Raw genomic sequence first — 18,141 nt, forward strand, 5'->3', positions numbered from 1 at the left:
CAAAGTTATTAGGCTTTTGACTAAGTTGAATGAAATGGCTATCTCAAAATTTTGATTTGGTGACTTTGGGGGAAAATGTTGCGTGGTAGGGGCCCTAAGTGCCCTCCATTTTTAGGTCGCTTAAGAAAGGCACTAGAACTTTTAATTTTCGCTAGAATGAGCCCTCTTACGACATTCTAGGATCACTGGGCTGATACGATCACCCCTGAAAAAAAAACAACACGCATCTGTGATTTGTCTTCTGGCAAAAGATACGAAATTCCATATTTTTGCAGATAGGGGCTTGGAACTTCTACAGTAGAGTTTTCTGAAACGTTAAATCTGATGATGTGATTTTTGTTGATATTCTATGACTTTTAGATGGTGTTTCTCCATATTTTCCAAAAGGTATATTTTCTCAGATCACTTTCAGATCAATTTTGATGGGTAAGACTAAACTTGATAAAACTATATATTTAAAATCAGGATTAAAATACAATTCTTTTGGTGTAACCATTGATATAGTAATTCTGTTTTTAGAGTTTTGGTTACTATTGAGCCGCGTCACTCCTTACTACAGTTCGTTACCACGAACTGTTTGATACTCCTTATTTGGTATTGCTTTTGCTATATATTACTAATGTGATCTGAAACGAACAGGAATCAACTATATCTGATGAGGCTGGGGTATTAATAGAAGAGAAAAGAGGGGTAAGAAAAGGAAAGGTAAAATAGAAGTTACATGGAATGACATAAAAAGTAAAAACTTACAGCATATTATGGTCAGAATATAGTCATGAACGTCCAAGAATCAGAATTACTTGACAACATAGCCGGAAGTACGGAAAAATAAGTGACTAGAGCGGAAGCTAAAATCGATTAAGAAGAAAGTGACAGTTCAAAAAAAGAAGTTAAAGGTTGCCAAATAGGTTGTATGGAAGAAGCGTTTTAATTTGAGAATGAAGAGAATAGTGGAAAACTTGGTAAAGAATGTGTAGAAACTACGATGTACCATTTTGAAGAATTAAAGAGCGAAGGTGGTATTAGTAATGGAATTGAAGAAAATCAAAGCCGAATTTCATTAAAACAACCGCTAGAAAATTCACAAATTATAGATTAACTGTTAGAAGATTTTCTGTTAGTAGTATGTCGATTTAATAAAATAAGACGCATGTAAAAATAAAATATGAATTATTTTAATTGAAAAGAGCGGACACTGTCCTTGAAATATATGCGCTAGAAGTTAGTATTTTTCGAGACAAAACTTATATATTTGCAAGTTTAGTAGAGGTGACCTTGTAAGTATCTTTTGACCAATTTTATGTTGCTTTAAAAAGTACCTTCGGTAAAAGTGATATGACGTGAGATGACATATCACAAGCATACGCACGTAGCCACTCTGGGGAGGGGGGGGGGCTGGAATATCATAGAGAAGGCTGATTAAGGGCTAGTTTCAAAGGAAATTCCTATATCTAGTGCCTTTTACAATTAATCATGTGTAATATGTATATGGGACGCTGTCAAATCAAGAGTTTGAAATTGAAATATGCGTAAAAGACGACCCGAAAACGAAAATTCACCGTTGTTGAAAATTTTTGTCGCTGGATATACAGCAGCCTGAACAATCAGATGTCCAGAGTTTAATGGGGCAGAATTCCAGGTCAGTCGATATCGGATTTAATGCTAAAATATATATATATATTTTTGTTCAACAACCATAACCATCCAACGTGACGAGACTAACCCGAACAGCTAAGTATGGCACAATTTAAATGGGCAAAGAAAAAACAATCAAGGGTTTAAAATCAGAGGAAGCACCAATACACTATGCATGGAAAGAGTTTGTCGTAGAAAGTTAGGGAGGGGCTCATTCGATTGAAATTTCAAAGCTATAGCGCTTTTTTTCAGAATTGAAAGTGATTACAGGGAATCCACCCCCCCCACCCGTTACTTCTTTTTCTCAAACACATCCGATGAAACTCTTGAGATTACCATTTTATTTAGTATAGTTATACAATCGCTGTAAAGTTATACAATCGCCCATTGTTTTTGTATAGGCCAAGTATATTTTTTTTTGAGAAAGTGGACGTAGTTTTTAACCCAGATGTCCAAAAAGACCAAGGACATTTGGTCGAAACCTGCAGAGATTAAATAAAAAAAAGTTTTTTTTTTAAACTAAAAGTAGGGGCGACACTAAAACTTAAAAAGAACAGAAATTATTCCGTATATGAAAGGGACTGTCCTCTTTTCAACGCATCGTTCTTTACGCTAAAGTTTCTTATGTCACTTGGTATTTACCAAGTGACATACAGCGATTGCAAATTCTGTTGGTCTGTCTGTCGGTCTGTATGTCCTGGTTTTGCTAGTTTAGGCACTTCCAGATAAGCTAGGACGATGAAATTTGACAGGCATATCAGGAACCAGACCAGATTAAATTAGAAATAGTCATTTCCCCCAATTTGAATATCTGTGGGGGGAGGAATGAGGAGACGGTTAATTCTGAAAAATAAGAAAAAATTAGGTATTCTAACTTACGAACAGGCGATCTGATCTTAATGAAATTTAATATTTAAGAGGTCCTAGTGTCTCAGAACTCTTATTTGCAATACTGACCAGCATTAAGCCTCTGATTTCCCTTTTTAGTCAATTTTAGTCAGATTCTTAGAATTTTGCTAGAGCTCATGCCATATGAGCTGTTGTTCTTTCGATCTCCTTACAAATGCCATACGAGCTCTTAGCTCTTGTTATTTCTATAAGAAGCAGAGTTTTGACAAAGAGTTAAACTGTAGCGTAAAGAGTAAGGCATTGAGGAGGGGATAGCCCCTTTCATATACGGAATAATTTCAGTTCCTTTTAAGTTTTTTAGTCACTCCTAACTTTCATTTATCAAACATATTTTTCAATTTAATTTTTGAGTGTTTTTCAACTAATTTAGGTTCAAATTTGGCTACCCACACATGAAAAATTAAAGCAAAAGATTTATTCCGTATATGAAGGTTTGCCCTTTTCTAAATACCTTGCTCTTTATCATAAAGCTGTTAGAACTTTTAAACAAGAGCTAAGCAAGAGGTTTCGGTATTTACACACAAGCATAATTTTTTCTTTTTCATTTCCGTTCTACCCCTGGAATTGCATTCTCCTGAGTGAAAACCCCTCAATTCCCAATCTTTTTCGCTTTGGCCCCTGTAAGATCTGATTCCACCCATTCTGGTAGAAATTAATCCAAGGTTTAAATGTAGCATCATCATTATGTGTAAATAATTTCCAGGTTGGTAGAAATAGAGATAAATGGTTTCCTAGCCTAGCTGAATCTCTCTTCACAAGTGATAAGAACTGAATTTCCTAGTCCTGAAGGCGCGGTTCAAACTCACCAAGGAAATTGTCAGGTTTACAATGGGGACCACGACTGTCATTCTATGCCCATGAAAAGTTAGCGTTATTCAACAGGGTTTTATCGCCGGCTCGTTGTATTGAGAGAGATAATTTCTTAGACCACATTGGCATGGGCTAATATAAAGAAAGAAAACTATAATAAATTGGGGTTTTCAATATTGTCGTTTGGTCGTAAAAACGTATTTTTGATCGTTTGCTTCCTTTATACGTCGTATTGACTTTTATGGACTTCATTGGATCTTAAATTTGGCACATTTGATTCATGTTGTGGGTCAGTGAAATCCATTCAAAAGCCTATCTAAGGTATTATTTAATGGTTCAATGCTGACAAATCAATAGCTAAAATCACCAAACCCGTGTCCTTACATCAATAGGGCTCTTCAATGGATTTTTTATGCTCAGTCCACAGTTTATGCTTTTTTCAGACATGCAAAAATCTATAGATGTATAGGCGACTTGTCATTCGGAAAGGAAATCCTGTCAATTGTAGGAAATGCTCAAGATTAAACAAAATATCTTTTGTAACTGATGAAACTGATGAAACGTTTTGGTAAAAAAACAAAAAAATCTATATAGCCTACACGGCTTTTGTAAATTAGCAATCACATAGAATAAGACAAATCGTCTCCATATGAATCATTAAGAAGATGGATGCACCTGCACACGCTATTCCAACCCTTGATTGGTGGGGAGGGGGGCGGGTAGGCAGTTCAGAAAATTTTTGGGTGAGAGGAACGTCAAACATCTAAAAACGGCGTCCTCTGGTTAATATTTTTCCTGTTGGCCCTTTAAACCAATAAATCAAAAAGTTGAACTTTCCTATCCCCTCTACCCTTTGTGCTGTTCTTCTGTTTCAGCAAACGTAAACTTTTGAGTTGAGAATATTCAGCTCTTTTCCTTTTGACTCACTCTGTGAGTTGAAATGGGTTAGTGCAATTGGTTGCTCCTTATTAAACAGTTTGTGGTAACGAACTGTAGTAAGGAGCGGCTCGGCTCAATAGTAACCAAAACTCTAAAAAATGAAATTTCGATACCAATAGCTACATCAAAAGAATTACATTTTAATGCTGATTTTAAATATATAAATTTCATCAATTTTAGTTTTACCCATCAAAAGTTATGAAGCTGAGAAAATCTGCTTTATTTTAGAAAATAAGGGAAAATACCCCCTAAAAGTCACAATATCGACTTGATCTGGTGATATTTGGGGGAGTTGGAGGGGGAAACCAGAAATCTTGGAAAACGCTTACAGTGGAGAGATCGCAATGAAACTTGGTGGGAAGAAGCTCTTGGCTCTTCCGACCTCGTCACAAATGCCATATGAGTTCTTGGCTCTTGTTAACAGTTTTTCTTTGCATGGTATACTGTGCAGTCGTCAGCATAATACATTCAATTAGGTAGTGGTCAATTGTTTAATGTTTTGTATTGCAATGTCTGCAAAGAGGGGATGAGGAGACTGAGCTACTTGAATTAGAAAGCTGATACAAAATGCCTTAAAGAGCAGAATCTTTGATCCTGATCAAAATTTTATTATATGTTTTAGAGGTGCTTATTGAGGAAGGAAGATGAATTTAGTTTATTCTTATTTAACATTACCTCTGATGATCTCCAGCGATATGTGTCTCTAATGAGATTGTTCTCCCATTTGAGTATTTTTTCCAGTTTTATCAGCCTGATGACCAGTTATATCTGAGTGGCTTGGACCAGTCTGAAGGTATACTCTTATACCTCTTGAAGCAAGAGTATCAATAATGCTTAGACAATATAATTTGTCTATATCCATTTTACATTGAGAATATCAGTACAACAGCTCTAGGCTTGACAAAAAGTCAGAATAAACAATCTATATACATAAAAATAAGTTGTAAGTTTGTCCATGTTTTGTTTTTGTTCGCATATGTATGTTTGTTTGTCCGCATATGACGTCTGAAAAAGAAAAAAGAAAAAGAAAACTAAAAAATGAAAAACAATGAAAAAAAGGTAAAAAACTAAAAAAAACAAGAGCTAAGAGCTCAATTGGCACTTGTGACGAGGCGAGAAGAGCTAAGAGCCAAGAGCTCATTTGGTATGAGCTCTAATAAAATTCTATGAATCAATAGATTGATTTAGAAGGAAAATCAGAGGCTTAATGCCGGTCAGGATTTAAAATAAGAGCTCTGAGTCACGATGTCCTTCTAAATATCAAAATTCATTAAGATCTGATCACCCACTCGTAAGTTATAAATACCTAATTTTTTCTAATTTTTCCTCTCCCTTTAGCCCCCCACATAGTCGAATATGGGAAAACGACTTTATCAAGTCAAATTGCGCAGCTTCCTGACACGCCAATCAATTTTCATCATCCTACCACGTCCAGAAGTACCAAACTCGCCAAATCACTGAATCCCTCCCCCCAACTCCCCCAAAGAGAGCGAATCCAGCACGATTTTGTCAATCAAGTATCAAGGACATTTGTTTATTCTATCCACCAAGCTTCATCCCGATTCCTACTCTCCAAGTGTTTTTCCAAGGTTTCCCCCTCCAACTCCCCCCAATGTCAAACGATCTGGTCGGGATTTGAAATAAGAACACTGAGACATGAATTCTTTAGAAAAATCAAATTTCATTAAGATCCGATCATCTATTCGTAAGATAAAAATACCCCAATTTTCACGTTTTCCAAGAATTGTGGTTTCCCCTCCAACACCCCCAACGTCACAGGATCTGGTCCGAATTTAAAATAAGAACTTTAAAGCACAAGATCCTTCGAAATATCAAATTTCATTCAGATCTGGTCACCCTTTCGTAAGTTACAAATACCTCAATTTTCAAAATTACCCCCCCCCCTCCAATTCCACCAAAGAGAGCAGATCCGGACCGGTTATGTCAGTCACGTATCTTAGACAGGTTTTATTCTTCCCATCCAATTTCATCCTGATCTCAGCGTTTTAAGTATTTTCTAAGATTTCCGCCCCCCCCCTCAACTGCCCCCCCCAATTACGCTTGATCTGGTTGAGATTTAAAATAAGAGATCTGAGTTACGAGATCCTTCTAAATATGAGGTTTCAAGAAGATCCGATCACTCCTTCGTAAGTTAAAAATACGTCATTTTTTCTTATTTTTCAGAATGAACCCCCCCCAATAGATTGGATTCGTTCCAATTATGTAAATCACGTATGTAAGACTTCTGCTTATTTTTCCCACCAAGTTTCATCCCGATCCCTCCAATCTAAGTGTTTTCCATGATTTTAGGTTCCCCCACCCCAAACTTCCCCCAACGTCACCAGATCCAGTCAGGATTTAAAATAAGAGCTTTGAGACACGATATCCTTCTAAATGTCAAATTTCATTGAGATCTGATAACCCGTTCGTAAGTTAAAAATACCTCATTCTTTCTTATTTTTCAGTATTAAGCCCTCCCCCAACTACCCCAAAGAGAGCGGATTCGTTCCGGTTATGTCAATCATGTATCTAGGACTCGTGATTATTTTTTTCACCAAGTTTCATCCCGATCCCTCCACTCTAAGTGTTTTTCAAGTTTTAGGTTTCCACCTCCCAACCCCCCCCCCCCCCAATGTCACCAGATCTGGTCGGATTTAAAGTAAGAGCTTTGAGCCAGGATATTCTTCTAAATATCAAATTTCATTAAGATCCGATCGCCTGTTCGTAAGTTAAAAATACTTGATTTTTTCTAATTTTTCAGAAATAACCCCCCAACTATCCCAAAGAGATCGGATCCGTTCCATTTATGTCAATCATGTATCTAGCACTTGTGTTTATTTTTCCCACCAAGTTTCATCCCGATCCCTCCACTCTAAGTGTTTTCCAAGTTTTAGGTTTTCCCCTTCCAACCCCCCCCCCCAATGTCACCAGATCTGGTTGGGATTTAAAATAAGAGCTCTAAGACACGATATCCTTCTAAACATCAAATTTCATTGAGATCCGATCACGTTCGTAAGTTAAAAATACATAATTTTTTATAATTTTTCAGAATTACCCTCCCCCCCCCCTAACTGCCGACAGACAGACAGACCGACAGACAGACAGACAGACCGACAGACCGACAAACAGACCGACAGAATTGGCGATTGCTATATGTCACTTGGTTAATACCAAGTGCCATAAAAACTAAAAAAAAACAACTAAAAAAAATTAAAAAGCTAAAAAACAAAAAAAATAAAATAAAGAAATAACTAAAAAAAACCTAAAAAGGAAAAAATTAAAAAAAAAATTAAAAAAATAAAAAATGATAAAAAACTAAAAAGAAAAAAAGCTAAAAAAAACTAAAAAAGCTACAAAACTAAAAAATAGAAAAAACTAAAAAAGAAAAAAATTAAAGCATGTTTGTTTTTTTGTATGTTTGAGGGTTTGCATATGACGTCTGAAAAATAAAGAAGAAAATGAAGACTAAAAAAGAAAAAAAGGTAAAAAACTAAAAAAGGTAAAAAAAAAAATATAAAAGAAGAAAAGAAAAAACTAAAAAAAGAATTTTAATGCTGATTTTAAATATATAAATTTCATCAATTATAGTTTTACCCATCAAAAGTTATGAGGCTGAGAAAATTTGCTTTATTTTAGAAAATAAGGGAAAATACCCCCTAAAAGTCATAATATCAAGCTCCTATCTACAAAAATATGGAATTTTGATTTTTTTTTGCCAGAAGGCAGATCACAGATGAGTTTTTGTTTTTGTTTTTTTTCCCATGGGTGATCGTATCGACCCAGTGGTCAGAGAATGCTGCGACAGGGCTCATTCTAACGGAAATGAAAAGTTCTAGAGCCCATCGTAAGTGACCAGAAAAATTGGAAGGCACCTTGGCCTTCTTCCCCGCCAATTATTTTCCCAAAGTTACCGGATCAAAATTCTCAGATAGCCATTTAATTTAGCATAGTCTAAAAACCTTATAACTATGTCTTTGGAGACGACTTACTCCCCTACAGTCCCCGTGAGAGGGGCTACAAGTTACAAACTTTGACCAGTGCTTATATATAGTAATGGTTATTGGGAAGTGTACAGACATTTTCAGGGGTATTTTTCTGTTGGGGGAGGGAGCTGTTGAGAACAGAGAGATATGTTTGGGGAACTTTTTCATGGAGGAATTTGTCATGAAGGGAGAAAATTTTCAGTAAGGATTTTCGCAGGATTTTCTAGCATTATTTAAAAAAAAAACAATGAAAAAGTAAATACGAAGAAGTTTTTTCAACTGAAAGTAAGGAGTAGCTTTAAAACGAACATAAATTACTACGCATATGAGGGGTTCACCCTAATACCTCGCTCTTTACGCTAAAGTATTCTTAGTAATTTCAACTATTTATTCTACGACCTTTGTGATTTAGTGCAATGCAAAGAGCGAGGTACTGACGAGGGGGTAAACCCCCTCGTATACGTAACGAAAACATACGACCACAGAAGTTCGTTGCGTAAGCTGATTCCTAAGTTACGTTCTAGTTGCCGTTTTAAGTATCCAAAAAATTAAGCGGGCGAGTAGGCCTCCTGCCCCGCTCCTTTTTTTCTCAAAATCATTCGATCAAAACTATGGGAAAGCCATTCAGCCAAAAAAATAAATATGCAAATTTAGTTTAAATATTTCATCTGCGGAGAGCCAAAATCAAAACATACATTAATTCAAAAACATTCAAAATTAAGTTTAAAAAAACAAGTTTTTTAACCGAAAGTAAGGAGAGCGGGGCGTTGAAGAAGGAGCAGCCCCTTTCATATACGAAGCAATTTCTGTTCGTTTTCAGTTTTAATGTCGCTCTAACTTTCAGTTAAAAAACTTTTTTTTTACTTAATTTATTTTTAATCCGATTAGATATGTTGCAGTAAATATTTTGATTCTAGGAGGTGAGATAGCAGAGGATATACATTGAGTTCCATGCTTTGTGTGCAGGTAAGGTCAGCTGGACTCTTAGCTGATAGTGAGATTTTTTGGCGTTTGATTCTTTTTATAGCACTTGGTATTTACCAAGTAACATTCAGCTATCGCAATTTCTGTCGGTTGGTCTGTCGGTCCCAGCTGTGCTAATTTGGGCACTTGCAGATAAGCTAGGACGATGAAACTTTGTATGTGTATCAGAGACCAAACCAGATTAAATTAAAAATAATATTTTCCCTGATTCGACCATCTGGAGAGAGTGGGGAGATGGTTAGTTAAAAAAAATTAGAACAAATGGGATATTTTTTAAAAACGAACGGGTGATCGAATCTACATTTTTTAGCTTTAAAAAAACTAAAAAAAAAGATAAAAACTACAAAAAAACTAAAAAGAAAAACACTAAAAACTAATAAAAAAAACTAAAAAAAACTAAAAAAACTAAAAACTGAAAAATGAAAAAAAACTAAAAAAAGAAAAAGAAAAAAAAACTAAAAAAAGAAAAACAACTGAAAAATAAAGGAGAAAAAAAAAAAAAAAATAAATAAAAAAAGTAAAAACTACAAAAAAAAAGTAAAAAGAAAAAAGAAAAAAACTAAAAAAGCTAAAAAAAGGTAAAAACCAAAACAAAAACTAAAAAAAAGAAGGAAAAAGACAAAAAATTTATTTCATCATATACCAATTCAAAAACGAATGTATGTACAGACCGGGATCCAGGAAGTAAAATATATATATATATATATAAGTTGTCTGTGTGTGTGTGTGCCGAGTGACGTCATGTTTGTGTTTCGACTGACGTCATGTTAGTCGACTGACGTCATTATAAGGATTGAGCTGTATGTGTCATGAAGTTGTTCGTCGACTGACGTCGTGTTTGTCAACTGATGAAATTACATACCGGGACACAAATGACGACCGGGACACAGGGAATATAAATGACGACCGGGACATAACTACAACAGGGACGCCGGGGGCACAGGTGGGATATATAAATGACGACCGGGACACAGGGATTGTTCGAATAGAAATTACAGACCGGGACACAAATGACGACTGGGACACAGGGAATATAAATGACGACCGGGAAACTCAAAAAGAAATTACAAACTGGGATACCGGGACACAACTGACGACCGGGACAGAGGGAATATAAATGACGACCGGGACAAAGGGACACATCATTAGAATAATGAGGTATAGATCTGAATATGGATTGTTTTTCCCATGGACAATTATATGTTGCAGGTTCAAGAGTCAGTAAACCTGACAATCTATTTACATGCACAGACAATGGGACAGCGAAGAATGTTGTATATTCGCATGTTTTACGTAGTTAAAAACATATATATATCTATTTATATAAAAATAAGTTGTTTGTGTGTGTGTGTGTGTCTGTCGAGTGACGTCATGTTTGTGTGTCGACTGACGTCATGTTTTCGACTGACGAAATTACAGACCGGGACATCGGAACACAAATGATGACCGGGACACCGGCACATAGGGAATATAAATGACGACCGGGACACTCAAAGAGAAAGAGACCGGGACACAAGGAATGTTCGATTAGCAATCACCATCAACAAAGCACCGGGACACAAATGACGACCGGGAAACAGGGAGTATAAATGACGACCAGGACATAAGTAAAAAAAACTAAAAAAAAATAAAAAAAAGGTAAAAACTACAAAAAAAACTAAAAAGAAAAAAAAACTAAAAACTAATAAAAAAAACTAAAAAAGCTAAAAAACTAAAAAAACTTAAAAAAGAAAAAAAAGAAAAAATGAAAAATAAAGGAGAAAATCAAAACTAAAAAAAAAATAAAAATAAAAAAAACTAAAAGGAAAAAAGAAAAAAAACTAAAAAAACTAAAAAAAAGTAAAAACCAAAAAAAAACTAAAAAGAAAAAAGGGGAAAAATACGAAACTTTATTTCATCGTATACCATTTCAAAAACGAATGTATATACAGACCGGGATACCGGGATACAAATGACGACCGGGACATAGGGAATATAAATGACGACCGGGACACAGGGACACAACTACAACAGGGACGTCGGGGGGCACAGGGGGATATATAAATGACGACGGGGACACAGGTAATGTTCGATTAGCAATCACCATCAACAAAGCTCAAGGGCAATCATTAGAATCATGAGGTATAACTAAAAAAACTAAAAAACGGTAAAAAACTAAAAACTAAAAAAAAGACCAATTCAAAAACGAATGTATATACAGACCGGGAAACTGGGACACAAATGACGACCGGGACAGAGAAAAACGGAATATAAATGACGACCGGGACACTCAAAGAGAAATCACAGACTGGGACACCGGGACACAAATGACGACCGGGACACAGGGAATATAAATGACGACCGGGACTCAGGGACACAATTACAACGGGGACACCGGGGGCACAGGGGGATATATAAATGACGACGGCGACACAGGGAATGGTCGATTAGCAATCACCATCAACAAATCTCAAGGGCAGTCATTAGAATCATGATGTATAGATCTGAATACGGATTGTTTTCCCATGGACCATTATATGTTGCATGTTCAAGAGTCGGTTAACCTGACAATCTATTGATATGCACAGACAATGGGACAGCAAAGAATGTTGTATATTCGCAAGTTTTAGGTAGTTAAAAACATATATATATATATATATATATATATATATATATATATATATATATATATATATATATATATATATATATATATATATATATATATATATATATATATATATAAATATATATATATATATATATATCTATTCACAGGTGGCACACAGGGACACAACTACAATGGCGCGTAACTAATATGGTGCGTAACGACTTACGAGCGTGGGGGGGCTTGGAGGGGTGCGAAGTGCCTCCACCAACTAGGTGTTGGGATGGCGCGAAGCGCCACCCCAGCAGCTAGTATGTATATAAAAATAAGTTGTCTGTGTGTGTGTGTCGAGTGACGTCACTGTCCGCATATGACATCTGAATTATTTGATCACATACCAATTCAAAAACGAATGTATTAAAGCCGAAGTAGCTCAGTTATATAGCTACCTGTGTTGGCGCAGTGGGTTTGACCTTAGCGTGGTAATACGGGACCCAGAGATCGAACCATGCTGCAGGAATGCACTACAGCACCGACGCAGAAACCTTAGTAGTCAAGAAGCGTCATTAATCCGATACAAATACAAATACAGTAGCTCAGTTGGTAAAGCGTTATGTTCCAGGTTCTAGGTCCGAGAGGTTCCAGGTTTGAACCTTGGCTTTAGCATTAATACAAAAGAAGAAAAAAAACTAAAAAAGATAAAAACTACAAAAAAAAACTAAAAAGAAAATACTATAAAAAACTAAAAAAAACTAAAAAAGGGTAAAAAACTAAAAAGTAAAAAAACAACTAAAAAGAAAAAAAACTAAAAACTAATGAAAAAAACTAAAAAACTAAAAACTGAAAAAGAAAAAAAAACTAAAAAAAGAATAAAAAAACTAAAAAAAGAAAAAGAAAAAACTGACAAATAAAGGAGAAAAAGAAAACGAAAAAAAAATAAAAAAAAGACGACAGGGACACAGGGAATGTTCGATTAGCAATCACCATCAACAAAGCTCAAGGGCAATCATTAGAATAATGAGGTATAGATCTGAATACAGATTGTTTTTCCCATGGACAATTATATGTTGCATAATCAAGAGTCGGTAAACCTGACAATCGATTTATATGCACAGACAATGGGACAGCCAAGAATGTTGTATATTCGCAAGTTTTACATAGTTAAATATATATATATATATATATATATATATATATATATATATATATATATATATATATATATATATATATATATATATATATATATATATATATATGTATCTATATTCACAGGTGGGACACAGGGACACAACTACAATGGCGCGTAACGACTTACGCGCGCGGGGTAGCTTGGGGAGGGGGCGTGAAGCGCCACCCCAACAGCTAGTATATGTATAAAAATAAGCTGTTTGTTTGTGTGTGTCTGTTGACTGACGTCATGTTTGTGTTTCGACTGACGTCATGTTTGTCGACTGACGTCATTATAAGGATTGAGCTATATTTCGTCATGAAGAGAAATTACAGACTGGGACACCGGGACACAAATCACGACGGGGACACAGGGAATATAAATGACGACCGGGACACAGGGAAACAACTACAACGGGGACGTCGGGGGCACAGGGGGGATATAGAAATGACGACCGGGACAGAGGGATTGTTCGAAGAGAAAGTACAGACTGGGACACCGGGACACAAATGACAACCGGGGCACAGGGGGATATATAGATGACGACGGGGACACAGGGAATGTTCGATTAGCAATCATCATCAACAAAGCTCAAGGGTAATCATTAGAATAATGAGGTATAGATCTGAATACGGATTGTTTTTCCCATGGACAATTATATGTTGCATGTTCAAGATTCATTAAGCCTGACAATCTATTTGTATGCACAGACAATGGGACAGCGAAGAATGTTGTATATTCGCGAATTTTACGTAGTTAAAAACATATATATATATATATATATATATATATATATATATATATATATATATATATATCTATATTTACAGGTGGGACACAGGGACACAGCTACAATGGCGCGTAACTATTATGGCACGTAACGACTTACGCACGCGGGGGGACTTAGGGGGGGGGGGGGCGAAGCACCCCCACCAACTAGGTGTTGGGGTGGTTCTTCGCGCCACCCCAACAGCTAGTATATACATAAAAATAAGTTGTATGTATGTTTGTTTGTACACATATGACGTCATTGTAAGTATATAAGTATATTATATAAGTATATAAGGCACAGGGGGGTTATATAAATGACGACAGGGACACAGGGGATATTCGATTAGCAATTACAATCAACAAAGCCCAAGGGCACTCATTAGAAAAATGCGGTGAAAACTTGATATGTAGAAAGATCTTATGACTCGGATACTCCATTTTCAATTTGAATCGGATCCACAGACATAGGGGTTTGGAGGGGGGAAACAGAAATCTTGGAAAAATTTTAGAGTGGAGAGATCGGGATGAAACTTGGTGGGAAGAATAGGCACAAATTCTAGATACGCGATTGGCACAACCAGACTGAATTTGCACTCTTTGAGGGAGTTGGGGGTTGTTAATTTGGAAAATTAGAAAAATTGAGGTATTTTTAACTTAAGAACGGGTGACCGGATCTTAATAAAATTTTATATTTAGAAGGAACTCATATCTCAGAGCTTTTATTTCAAAACCCGACCAGATCTGTTGACATTGGGGGAGAATTGGAGGTGGAAACTGGAAATCTTGGAAAACCTCTAGAGTGGAGAGATTGGGATAAAATTTGGTGGGTAGAATAAGCAAATGCCATAGATAAGTGATTAACGTAACCGGACTGGATCCGCTCGCTTTGGGGGAGTTAGGGGGTGGGGTTTAGTGATTTGTCGAGTTTGGTGCTTCTGGACGTGCTAGGACGATAAAAATTGGTAGGCGTATCAGCGAGCTGCACAAATTGACTTCAGAAACTCGTTTTCCCCTGATTCAACCATTCGGGGGGCTAAAGGGAGAGGAACAATTAAAAAAAATGAAGTATATTTAAATTGCAAGTGTGTGATCGGATCTAAATGAATTTTGATATTTAGAAGGACCTTGTGACTCAGAGCTCTTATTTTAAATCCCGACCGGCATTAAGTCTCTGATCTTCCTTTTAAATCAATCTATTGATTCTTAGAATTTTTCTAGAGCTCATATCCGAAGTCAGAAGAGCTCTTGGCTCTTCTGACTTCGTCACAAGTGCCATACCAGCTCTTAGCTCTTGTTAATATTCTGATTTTCTTATAGCATTTTTTTTTATTGTATTTGGGATGTGAAGGTGGAAATGCAGTTTTTGGTCAAGTTTAAGACCCAGGTAATTTATTTGATTGTCCTCTGGAATCATTATGCCATTTTGTATTAATTTTGCTTTAACATTTTTGCAATTATGGTGGAACTTTTTGACTTGGTAGCTAAAATGGGTGAATCAGATTTTTGAGGAAGTTTTTCCAATTCCAATAGTGACTTTTGTAACTTTGAATACGCAGTCTCAAAGGTGCCAGTTGCCCATAATACCAGATCATCAGCATATTATAAATTGGTGTGTGAAAGGCTAATGTCCCAGAGAAATATAGAGAAAAGTAGGTCGCTCAGGACTGTACCCTGTGGAAGACCTTTGGTTATTGTAGTTTTAGGAGAGGAGGCTGAATCTATACAAACAATGAAATATCTATTTTCAATGAAAGATTTTATGAAGGATACTAACTTTGGGGGTAATCCAAGACTTGCAAGTCTGACTAAAAAGATCTGGTGGTTCACTTTGTCATTTGCTACTTTAAAATCTAGGAATGCAGCAACTTTGACATGATTTTTAGATAGAGAATCATATTTGTTAAAAAGATAAAAGCATCTATTGAGGAGTGGTGCTTCTTGAAAACAGTTTGAGTATGAGGTATCATATTATTCTTCTCAACAAACCAAAAGAGTCACTTGCAAATAATTTTCTCCATTACTTTTCCCAGCACAAGAGTAATCATTATAGGCCTGTAAGACCCAGGGTCATATTCTATTTTATTTTTCTTTAATATTGGTTGGAGGGATGAGCATTTCCGAACACTTTGGAGAATGAATTTAGTCCATGCATGATTATGGCAGTTTTAAAGTAATGGTATGGTTTGTAAAATTCTTTATCTTAATTGTGGTGCCTCTGCATAATCTCATCTCCTGATACAAATTCTGAGCCCTGCGATATTTTGCTACAGCTGAGTTCAAAATCTGGGTCTCGTGAAACCCCACTGTGCACTACAGGACTGGTGTCTAAAAATATGAATTTGTACGCTAGGATCTGGGTTACAATGACCAGTGCCATCTAGTATGACCCAGTAAAATCGGAATAGAGCTTTAAAAATCTCAATAGATTATCATTTGCCTTAATTTTTTAATTTGCTTTGATTTTTCTTTGCATTAGGGCCTGCTTGTTCTAAATGGCCACACTAGGTGTATTTGTTAGCAGTGGCTTTTTAAAAAGCTTATGTTTTGCATATTAGCGTAGCCTTGACTGCCTCATAATCCAAAAAACAAATAATTTAAAAAGGGTGCCTACTTTCAGAAATTTTAGGTTGGACCTTGGGTTCAATTTTATTTCAATAAAACCTTTTTACCTGTGGATAATCAAATACATTTTTCTATAAGAATCTTGTTCAAAGATAAATTCAAGGGCTCTAGAAACTTCATCTCCTCTCTTTGCACGCAATGGAATGACATATGCATAGCGACTAAAAACACTGATTGCATATAGAATATACTTTTACGGTCTATTATGTTGTCTTTAAATCTCCTCTAGTGTCAAAAGATCTGCTTGCATTATATGCAATGCGAAAAAGGCCTTAATTTTTTTATAATCATTACCGTGATTTCTATTATTTCGATGGAGAGCGTAGCTGGGTTCAATCGGTAAATACTCTGTTGCCACCCTCTTTTTAACTCGTGGGGGAGTATTCATCACTCATAAGCTCGTTTTAAAACTTATTGAGCCATATTGAATGTAAATATGGTTTGTAACGATGCTACGCTTTTGCGTACTATATGTGGTGGAAAGATGCTTTTGTTTAATACCCTTTAATATTCACAAACTCCACTTGGCTTTCCCTCCAAAAACAATATATGTTTTATATTTCTCCAAATTCCCTTACTCGATTTAAACATTTGTATCCCCAACAAGATTTTATAGAAAATATGATGACTTTAAAAATTTATACAAATGATTATCAAATAATTAAAGTCTTTTACTATGTGCAATCAAATCTGATACCACATCAATTAAATTTTAGGGGTTGTTCAGGATTATAACCTAATTTTTGTCCTCAATTTTACATGTTCATTTTCAGTGAGACAAGTCAAGAGTTTTTCTCTTTGCTCACGATAAGAATGAAGCATTTAATCTACAACACTTGATTAAACTTTTGATAATTCTTCTTCATGTTTTTGCAGTTCTGGCGATGATGTTTAACTTTTAGAAGTTGGAAGTTTATTAATGAGATTTACTTTGAGTCTTGTTTCACGGTAGCGTTGATGCTTGTCGAAACATCGAAAGCCATTTTGAAAAAAATTTATTTTCATCAAAAAGGCACCCCCTTGCACGCTTGTTGGATATCTTCATAGTGTTTTTACATACAGTAAACTTTCGGACGCAAAAGCACACCTTTGGATGTCTAGTCCTTCCCCGTCTAATATTTTAAAAATAACAACTTATTTGGGGCCTGGAGCTTCACTAATTCTGGGTAAATGGACTCGTACCAGCGGGTGTAGTCCATTCCAGAGCTAATGTATGTACCATTTTCCAAATCGTCTAATAAATTATCAGTGTACACCTTTAACAATAATGAATCGGTATCCCGATAATAAACTGGAACTGGGCCCACCCCCTGCCCATTGGAGCTTACACATATTATAATAAAATTCAATCTTGAGTTTTTTTAAATAAAAATGTGTTTTCATAAGCTAATATGGGACCACCATTGGCAATATTTTATTTAATTTTACTTTTTTTAAGTAAAAGGCTCATATTGAAGTTTAGGATCATGAATGATGTAAAATTCAAATCCGCAATGATTCAGGCTCATTCTTTTGGGTCTGTTACAACGACTCCTATTGCGCACACTCTAGCACATTTTACCGAAGGTTGAATTTAGGATAATCTTAAAGATCTTATTTTCAACCTTCGTCTTTGCCTCAGATCATTTACTGACAAAAGTACCAATAAACCTCTTCATTTATGGCTTTTGATCAAACTGGAGGGCTCTATGGATCCTTGTGAAATTGAAACTGTGGGTCAGCATCCACCA

At 35.8% G+C, this 18,141-nt stretch overlaps 1 protein-coding gene and 1 long non-coding RNA gene across 2 annotated transcripts in view; one reads left to right on the forward strand and one right to left on the reverse strand.

The window, feature by feature from the left end:
• Nucleotides 1–18,141, forward strand: part of LOC136033690 (ATP-dependent 6-phosphofructokinase-like) — a 171,165-nt gene that overhangs the window by 44,917 nt on the left and 108,107 nt on the right. The gene's annotated exons all lie outside the window — the stretch shown is intronic.
• LOC136033693 (uncharacterized) overlaps nucleotides 5,186–18,141 on the reverse strand; it is a 31,698-nt gene continuing 18,742 nt past the window's right edge. Inside the window, exon 3 of the long non-coding RNA XR_010618997.1 lies at nucleotides 5,186–5,298. This is a non-coding gene — a long non-coding RNA (uncharacterized LOC136033693). The remainder of the gene's footprint in view (nucleotides 5,299–18,141) is intronic.

The sequence above is a fragment of the Artemia franciscana genome, chromosome 12 (assembly GCF_032884065.1).
Source record: "Artemia franciscana chromosome 12, ASM3288406v1, whole genome shotgun sequence".
NCBI lineage: Eukaryota > Metazoa > Arthropoda > Branchiopoda > Anostraca > Artemiidae > Artemia > Artemia franciscana.